Here is an 11,142-nt window from a genome sequence, read left to right as displayed (position 1 = left end):
CGTTACACATAGCAACATGGTACTCTGAATACATCTAGTGGGGATGAATGTCATAACACATTGCAACATGGTACTCTGAAGTCATCTAGGGGTGGTGAATGGGATTACACACAGCAACATGGCATACTACTCTAGTGGTGGTGAATGGTATTGCACATAGCAACATGATACTCTGAAGACATCTAGTGGTGGTGAATGGCATTACACATATAAATGATGATGACATTCAGAGCATGTGTAGACAGCTGGCTGGAGTGGTAATGACAAGGGGTTGGAACCAGTTCAGGGAACAGAACCGAAAACCAGAACATAACGAAATGACCTGAGGAACAGAACAGAACCTGAAACAAAAGTGATCTATGCTATTCTGGGAAAATAACCATGGGAACTGGTTAATAACATCAGCCAGCAGCATACCACCCTGCATCCACTGCTGGCTTGCTTCTGAAGCAAAGCAGGGTTGGTCCTGGATGAGGGACCAGATGCTGCTGGAAGTGGTGTTGGAGGGCCAATAGGAGGCTCTCTTTCCTCTGGTCTAAAACAATATCCCAATACCCCAGGGCAGTGTTTGGGGACATTGTCCTGTGTAGGGTGCTGTCTTTCAGATGGGACGTTAAACAGGTGTCCTGACTCTGTGGTCACTGAAGATCCCATGGCACTTATTGTAAGAGTAGGGGTGTTAAACCCGGTGTCCTGGCTAAATTCCCAAGCTGTCCCTCATACCATCATGGTCACCTATAATCATCCCTGCATTACAACTGGCTCATTCATCCCCTGTAACTATTCCACAAGTTGTTGCTGTAAATGAGAATATGTTCTCAGTCAACGTACTTATGTAACCTGTGTTTTCGGTCTCTGTGCCAATTCGTCATGTTTCCAAAGTCAACCAGCGGTTTTCCATGCTCCTATTTTTTCCCCAGTCTCTTTTGGTTCTAGTCTTCCTGTTTTCGACCCTTGCCTGTCCTGACTCCGAACCCGCCTGCATGACCACTCTGCCTGTCCTGACCTCGAGCCTGCCTATCGTCTGGTACTGTTTGGACTGTGACCCTGTTTATGAACTCTCGCCTGGCCCCGACCTGCATTTTGCCTACCCCTTGGATTAATAAATATCGGAGCTCAACCATCTGCTTCCTGTGTCTGCATTTGGGTCTCACCTTGTGCCCTTATACATATTTGCTTTAGGGAACACATACTCTGAGGTGCACATGTGCAGTAACTCAATTGACCTCTGCAGTAGCTCACCAAACCATTCTGAAAGTACATGCACGTGTTCCACCTCAAAATCTCAAACAAATCTCACAAGTATCAGAAACCTCAAGCTCCCAGCTACTATCTAAACAACACAACACTGACATTATCCCACACCTGGTTAGACACTTTTGGCTTCAAAAGCCAAACCTAAGACAGTATCTGACAATTTATTTCCAGCAATATTGCCCCCCGTCTGTCTGTGTGGTGCATGAGTTTGTCTATCACTCTGTGTGTAGACAGTTGATGTGATAACAGTCTTGTGGGTTGACAGAAATACTTATCCGAAATACTTCTCAATTAAATGTTAACACCAAAGTATGCTTACTTGGCAGAAGTATATAATGAGGAAGTATAGAATTTGTATTTATTTATTTGCACACTTTGCCATGAAATGAGCATCAGCAGTAGAGAACCATTAACATTAGACAGGACATTAACATTAGACAGGACATTAACATTAGACAGGACATTAACATTAGACAGGACATTAACATTAGAAAGGACATTAACATTAGACAGGACATTAACATTAGACAGGACATTAACATTAGACAGGACATTAACATTAGACAGGACATTAACATTAACATTAGACAGGACATTAACATTAGACAGGACATTAACATTAGAAAGGACATTAACATTAGACAGGACATTAACATTAGACAGGACATTAACATTAACATTAGACAGCACATTAACATTAGACAGGACATTAACATTAGACAGGACATTAACATTAGACAGGACATTAACATTAGACAGGACATTAACATTAGAAAGGACATTAACATTAGACAGGACATTAACATTAGACAGGACATTAACATTAGACAGTACATTAACATTAGAACAGGACATTAACATTAGACAGGACATTAACATTAGACAGGACATTAACATTAGACAGGACATTAACATTAGAAAGGACATTAACATTAACATTAGACAGGACATTAACATTAGACAGGACATTAACATTAGACAGGACATTAACATTAGACAGGACATTAACATTAGACAGGACATTAACATTAACATTAGACAGCACATTAACATTAGACAGGACATTAACATTAGACAGCACATTAACATTAGACAGGACATTAACATTAGACAGGACATTAACATTAGACAGGACATTAACATTAGACAGGACATTAACATTAGACAGGACATTAACATTAACATTAGACAGCACATTAACATTAGACAGGACATTAACATTAGACAGCACATTAACATTAGACAGGACATTAACATTAGACAGGACATTAACATTAGACAGGACATTCCTCACTTGCAATTAAAGGGTAGATGCAGAAATTACACTCAAAATATATATATTTTTATTTGATCAGAAGCATGTAAACATGTGCACGAGGTAGGCATGCGTATGTTCATCTAGTGTGCCTGCTCCAGGTGCTAGGAATCTGAACGTACTACCAGCACTTTCAACATGTGATGTAATTATACTTCCTGTGGTTAACCGATACCATGTAAGTGGCTCACTTTTTAGCTAGGACATTTCCATGGCAACGAATCCTTCAGAACTAACCTGCTCCGGTGCAGGCTAACTAAGGGCTAACTCCATTTATCCTAAATTAAGTGCCTGAGCCACAAGGACCACTAAAATCAAACTCACAAAGATTGAGTCATCACCCCTTCATTTGAAGAACACAACTGATTCAATATTTTATTAATGTAATGTTTTTTTGTGTGTAAATGTTTTTAAATTCTAAAATAACTATAACATTACACATTTAGTAAGGACAGCATTTCCTTTCCAAACTGTATATTGTTTTGCATTGGTTGTATTTAGAAAGCATTTCCTTTCCAAACTGTATATTGTTTTGCATTGGTTGTATTTAGAAAGCATTTCCTTTCCAAACTGTATATTGTTTCCATTGGTTGTATTTTGAAATTTGCATAATGCAAACTGACAGCCACAACCAACCATAGAAATATAACCCATAGATGGTAGTTCCTATTCAAGTCAGGACTGGCAGCCATAGAAATATAACCCATAGATGGTAGTTCCCATTCAAGTCAAGACTGGCAGCCATAGAAATATAACCCATAGATGGTAATTCCCATTCAAGTCAGGACTGGCAGCCATAGAAATATAACCCATAGATGGTAGTTCCCATTCAAGTCAAGACTGGCAGCCATAGAAATATAACCCATAGATGGTAGTTCCTATTCAAGTCAAGACTGGCAGCCATAGAAATATAACCCATAGATGGTAGTTCCCATTCAAGTCAAGACTGGCAGCCATAGAAATATAACCCATAGATGGTAATTCCCATTCAAGTCAGGACTGGCAGCCATAGAAATATAACCCATAGATGGTAGTTCCTATTCAAGTCAGGACTGGCAGCCATAGAAATATAACCCATAGATGGTAGTTCCCATTCAAGTCAAGACTGGCAGCCATAGAAATATAACCCATAGATGGTAGTTCCTATTCAAGTCAAGACTGGCAGCCATAGAAATATAACCCATAGATGGTAGTTCCCATTCAAGTCAAGACTGGCAGCCATAGAAATATAACCCATAGATGGTAGTTCCCATTCAAGTCAGGACTGGCAGCCATAGAAATATAACCCATAGATGGCAGTTCCCATTCAAGTCAGGACTGGCAGCCATAGAAATATAACCCATAGATGGTAGTTCCCATTCAAGTCAGGACTGGCAGCCATAGAAATATAACCCATAGATGGTAGTTCCCATTCAAGTCAGGACTGGCAGCCATAGAAATATAACCCATAGATGGTAGTTCCCATTCAAGTCAGGACTGGCAGCCATAGAAATATAACCCATAGATGGTAGTTCCCATTCAAGACAGGACTGGCAGCCATAGAAATATAACCCATAGATGGTAATTCCTATTCAAGTCAGGACTGGCAGCCATAGAAATATAACCCATAGATGGTAATTCCCATTCAAGTCAGGACTGGCAGCCATAGAAATATAACCCATAGATGGCAGTTCCCATTCAAGTCAGGACTGGCAGCCATAGAAATATAACCCATAGATGGTAGTTCCCATTCAAGTCAAGACTGGCAGCCATAGAAATATAACCCATAGATGGTAGTTCCCATTCAAGTCAAGACTAGCAGCCATAGAAATATAACCCATAGATGGTAGTTCCCATTCAAGTCAAGACTAGCAGCCATAGAAATATAACCCATAGATGGTAGTTCCCATTCAAGTCAAGACTGGCAGCCATAGAAATATAACCCATAGATGGTAGTTCCCATTCAAGTCAGGACTGGCAGCCATAGACATGTAACCCATAGATGGTAGTTCCCATTCAAGTCAGGACTGGCAGCCATAGAAATATAACCCATAGATGGTAGTTCCCATTCAAGTCAGGACTGGCAGCCATAGAAATATAACCCATAGATGGTAGTTCCCATTCAAGTCAGGACTGGCAGCCATAGAAATATAACCCATAGATGGTAGTTCCCATTCAAGTCAGGACTGGCAGCCATAGAAATATAACCCATAGATGGTAGTTCCCATTCAAGTCAGGACTGGCAGCCATAGAAATATAACCCATAGATGGTAGTTCCCATTCAAGTCAAGACTGGCAGCCATAGAAATATAACCCATAGATGGTAGTTCCCATTCAAGTCAGGACTGGCAGCCATAGAAATATAACCCATAGATGGTAGTTCCCATTCAAGTCAAGACTGGCAGCCATAGAAATATAACCCATAGATGGTAGTTCCCATTCAAGTCAAGACTGGCAGCCATAGAAATATAACCCATAGATGGTAGTTCCCATTCAAGTCAGGACTGGCAGCCATAGACATGTAACCCATAGATGGTAGTTCCCATTCAAGTCAGGACTGGCAGCCATAGAAATATAACCCATAGATGGTAGTTCCCATTCAAGTCAGGACTGGCAGCCATAGAAATATAACCCATAGATGGTAGTTCCCATTCAAGTCAGGACTGGCAGCCATAGAAATATAACCCATAGATGGTAGTTCCCATTCAAGTCAGGACTGGCAGCCATAGAAATATAACCCATAGATGGTAGTTCCCATTCAAGTCAGGACTGGCAGCCATAGAAATATAACCCATAGATGGTAGTTCCCATTCAAGTCAGGACTGGCAGCCATAGAAATATAACCCATAGATGGTAGTTCCCATTCAAGTCAGGACTGGCAGCCATAGAAATATAACCCATAGATGGTAATTCCCATTCAAGTCAGGACTGGCAGCCATAGAAATATAACCCATAGATGGTAATTCCTATTCAAGTCAGGACTGGCAGCCATAGACATGTAATCCATAGATGGTAGTTCCTATTCAAGTCAGGACTGGCAGCCATAGAAATATAACCCATAGATGGTAATTCCTATTCAAGTCAGGACTGGCAGCCATAGAAATATAACCCATAGATGGTAATTCCTATTCAAGTCAGGACTGGCAGCCATAGAAATATAACCCATAGATGGTAATTCCTATTCAAGTCAGGACTGGCAGCCATAGACATGTAATCCATAGATGGTAGTTCCTATTCAAGTCAGGACTGGCAGCCATAGACATGTAATCCATAGATGGTAATTCCTATTCAAGTCAGGACTGGCAGCCATAGAAATATAACCCGTAGATGGTAATTCCTATTCAAGTCAGGACTGGCAGCCATAGAAATATAACCCATAGATGGTAATTCCTATTCAAGTCAGGACTGGCAGCCATAGACATGTAATCCATAGATGGTAATTCCTATTCAAGTCAGGACTGGCAGCCATAGAAATATAACCCATAGATGGTCATTCCTATTCAAGTCAGGACTGGCAGCCATAGAAATATAACCCATAGATGGTAGTTCCTATTCAAGTCAGGACTGGCAGCCATAGACATGTAATCCATAGATGGTAATTCCTATTCAAGTCAGGACTGGCAGCCATAGAAATATAACCCATAGATGGTAGTTCCTATTCAAGTCAGGACTGGCAGCCATAGAAATATAACCCATAGATGGTAGTTCCCATTCAAGTCAGGACTGGCAGCCATAGACATGTAATCCATAGATGGTAATTCCTATTCAAGTCAGGACTGGCAGCCATAGAAATATAACCCATAGATGGTAGTTCCCATTCAAGTCAGGACTGGCAGCCATAGAAATATAACCCATAGATGGTAATTCCCATTCAAGTCAAGACTGGCAGCCATATAAATATAACCCATAGATGGTAATTCCCATTCAAGTCAGGACTGGCAGCCATAGAAATATAACCCATAGATGGTAGTTCCCATTCAAGTCAGGACTGGCAGCCATAGAAATATAACCCATAGATGGTAATTCCCATTCAAGTCAGGACTGGCAGCCATAGACATGTAATCCATAGATGGTAATTCCCATTCAAGTCAGGACTGGCAGCCATAGAAATATAACTCATAGATGGTAATTCCCATTCAAGTCAGGACTGGCAGCCATAGAAATATAACCCATAGATGGTAATTCCCATTCAAGTCAGGACTGGCAGCCATAGACATGTAATCCATAGATGGTAATTCCCATTCAAGTCAGGACTGGCAGGCATAGACATGTAATCCATAGATGGTAATTCCCATTCAAGTCAGGACTGGCAGCCATAGAAATATAACCCATAGATGGTAGTTCCCATTCAAGTCAGGACTGGCAGCCATAGAAATATAACCCATAGATGGTAATTCCCATTCAAGTCAAGACTGGCAGCCATATAAATATAACCCATAGATGGTAATTCCCATTCAAGTCAGGACTGGCAGCCATAGAAATATAACCCATAGATGGTAGTTCCCATTCAAGTCAGGACTGGCAGCCATAGAAATATAACCCATAGATGGTAATTCCCATTCAAGTCAGGACTGGCAGCCATAGAAATATAACCCATAGATGGTAATTCCTATTCAAGTCAGGACTGGCAGCCATAGACATGTAATCCATAGATGGTAGTTCCTATTCAAGTCAGGACTGGCAGCCATAGAAATATAACCCATAGATGGTAATTCCTATTCAAGTCAGGACTGGCAGCCATAGAAATATAACCCATAGATGGTAGTTCCTATTCAAGTCAGGACTGGCAGCCATAGAAATATAACCCATAGATGGTAGTTCCCATTCAAGTCAGGACTGGCAGCCATAGACATGTAATCCATAGATGGTAATTCCTATTCAAGTCAGGACTGGCAGCCATAGAAATATAACCCATAGATGGTAGTTCCCATTCAAGTCAGGACTGGCAGCCATAGAAATATAACCCATAGATGGTAATTCCCATTCAAGTCAAGACTGGCAGCCATATAAATATAACCCATAGATGGTAATTCCCATTCAAGTCAGGACTGGCAGCCATAGAAATATAACCCATAGATGGTAGTTCCCATTCAAGTCAGGACTGGCAGCCATAGAAATATAACCCATAGATGGTAATTCCCATTCAAGTCAGGACTGGCAGCCATAGACATGTAATCCATAGATGGTAATTCCCATTCAAGTCAGGACTGGCAGCCATAGAAATATAACCCATAGATGGTAATTCCCATTCAAGTCAGGACTGGCAGCCATAGAAATATAACCCATAGATGGTAATTCCCATTCAAGTCAGGACTGGCAGCCATAGACATGTAATCCATAGATGGTAATTCCCATTCAAGTCAGGACTGGCAGGCATAGACATGTAATCCATAGATGGTAATTCCCATTCAAGTCAGGACTGGCAGCCATAGAAATATAACCCATAGATGGTAGTTCCCATTCAAGTCAGGACTGGCAGCCATAGAAATATAACCCATAGATGGTAATTCCCATTCAAGTCAAGACTGGCAGCCATATAAATATAACCCATAGATGGTAATTCCCATTCAAGTCAGGACTGGCAGCCATAGAAATATAACCCATAGATGGTAGTTCCCATTCAAGTCAGGACTGGCAGCCATAGAAATATAACCCATAGATGGTAATTCCCATTCAAGTCAGGACTGGCAGCCATAGAAATATAACCCATAGATGGTAATTCCTATTCAAGTCAGGACTGGCAGCCATAGACATGTAATCCATAGATGGTAGTTCCTATTCAAGTCAGGACTGGCAGCCATAGAAATATAACCCATAGATGGTAATTCCTATTCAAGTCAGGACTGGCAGCCATAGAAATATAACCCATAGATGGTAATTCCTATTCAAGTCAGGACTGGCAGCCATAGAAATATAACCCATAGATGGTAATTCCTATTCAAGTCAGGACTGGCAGCCATAGACATGTAATCCATAGATGGTAATTCCTATTCAAGTCAGGACTGGCAGCCATAGAAATATAACCCATAGATGGTAATTCCTATTCAAGTCAGGACTGGCAGCCATAGAAATATAACCCATAGATGGTAATTCCTATTCAAGTCAGGACTGGCAGCCATAGACATGTAATCCATAGATGGTAATTCCTATTCAAGTCAGGACTGGCAGCCATAGAAATATAACCCATAGATGGTCATTCCTATTCAAGTCAGGACTGGCAGCCATAGAAATATAACCCATAGATGGTAGTTCCTATTCAAGTCAGGACTGGCAGCCATAGACATGTAATCCATAGATGGTAATTCCTATTCAAGTCAGGACTGGCAGCCATAGAAATATAACCCATAGATGGTAGTTCCTATTCAAGTCAGGACTGGCAGCCATAGAAATATAACCCATAGATGGTAGTTCCCATTCAAGTCAGGACTGGCAGCCATAGACATGTAATCCATAGATGGTAATTCCTATTCAAGTCAGGACTGGCAGCCATAGAAATATAACCCATAGATGGTAGTTCCCATTCAAGTCAGGACTGGCAGCCATAGAAATATAACCCATAGATGGTAATTCCCATTCAAGTCAAGACTGGCAGCCATATAAATATAACCCATAGATGGTAATTCCCATTCAAGTCAGGACTGGCAGCCATAGAAATATAACCCATAGATGGTAGTTCCCATTCAAGTCAGGACTGGCAGCCATAGAAATATAACCCATAGATGGTAATTCCCATTCAAGTCAGGACTGGCAGCCATAGACATGTAATCCATAGATGGTAATTCCCATTCAAGTCAGGACTGGCAGCCATAGAAATATAACCCATAGATGGTAATTCCCATTCAAGTCAGGACTGGCAGCCATAGAAATATAACCCATAGATGGTAGTTCCCATTCAAGTCAGGACTGGCAGCCATAGAAATATAACCCATAGATGGTAATTCCCATTCAAGTCAGGACTGGCAGCCATAGAAATATAACCCATAGATGGCAGTTCCCATTCAAGTCAGGACTGGCAGCCATAGAAATATAACCCATAGATGGTAGTTCCCATTCAAGTCAAGACTGGCAGCCATAGAAATATAACCCATAGATGGTAGTTCCCATTCAAGTCAGGACTGGCAGCCATAGAAATATAACCCATAGATGGTAGTTCCCATTCAAGTCAAGACTGGCAGCCATAGAAATATAACTCATAGATGGTAGTTCCCATTCAAGTCAAGACTGGCAGCCATAGAAATATAACCCATAGATGGTAGTTCCCATTCAAGTCAGGACTGGCAGCCATAGACATGTAACCCATAGATGGTAGTTCCCATTCAAGTCAGGACTGGCAGCCATAGAAATATAACCCATAGATGGTAGTTCCCATTCAAGTCAGGACTGGCAGCCATAGAAATATAACCCATAGATGGTAGTTCCCATTCAAGTCAGGACTGGCAGCCATAGAAATATAACCCATAGATGGTAGTTCCCATTCAAGTCAGGACTGGCAGCCATAGAAATATAACCCATAGATGGTAGTTCCCATTCAAGTCAGGACTGGCAGCCATAGAAATATAACCCATAGATGGTAGTTCCCATTCAAGTCAGGACTGGCAGCCATAGAAATATAACCCATAGATGGTAGTTCCCATTCAAGTCAGGACTGGCAGCCATAGAAATATAACCTAGATGGTAATTCCCATTCAAGTCAGGACTGGCAGCCATAGAAATATAACCCATAGATGGTAATTCCTATTCAAGTCAGGACTGGCAGCCATAGACATGTAATCCATAGATGGTAGTTCCTATTCAAGTCAGGACTGGCAGCCATAGAAATATAACCCATAGATGGTAATTCCTATTCAAGTCAGGACTGGCAGCCATAGAAATATAACCCATAGATGGTAATTCCTATTCAAGTCAGGACTGGCAGCCATAGAAATATAACCCATAGATGGTAATTCCTATTCAAGTCAGGACTGGCAGCCATAGACATGTAATCCATAGATGGTAGTTCATTCAAGTCAGGACTGGCAGCCATAGACATGTAATCCATAGATGGTAATTCCTATTCAAGTCAGGACTGGCAGCCATAGAAATATAACCCATAGATGGTAATTCCTATTCAAGTCAGGACTGGCAGCCATAGAAATATAACCCATAGATGGTAATTCCTATTCAAGTCAGGACTGGCAGCCATAGACATGTAATCCATAGATGGTAATTCCTATTCAAGTCAGGACTGGCAGCCATAGAAATATAACCCATAGATGGTCATTCCTATTCAAGTCAGGACTGGCAGCCATAGAAATATAACCCATAGATGGTAGTTCCTATTCAAGTCAGGACTGGCAGCCATAGACATGTAATCCATAGATGGTAATTCCTATTCAAGTCAGGACTGGCAGCCATAGAAATATAACCCATAGATGGTAGTTCCTATTCAAGTCAGGACTGGCAGCCATAGAAATATAACCCATAGATGGTAGTTCCCATTCAAGTCAGGACTGGCAGCCATAGACATGTAATCCATAGATGGTAATTCCTATTCAAGTCAGGACTGGCAGCCATAGAAATATAACCCATAGATGGTAGTTCCCATTCAAGTC

The sequence above is a fragment of the Oncorhynchus keta genome, unplaced genomic scaffold (genome assembly GCF_023373465.1).
Source record: "Oncorhynchus keta strain PuntledgeMale-10-30-2019 unplaced genomic scaffold, Oket_V2 Un_contig_6311_pilon_pilon, whole genome shotgun sequence".
NCBI classification, from domain to species: domain Eukaryota; kingdom Metazoa; phylum Chordata; class Actinopteri; order Salmoniformes; family Salmonidae; genus Oncorhynchus; species Oncorhynchus keta.
Note: the sequence above shows the minus strand (reverse complement) of the source record.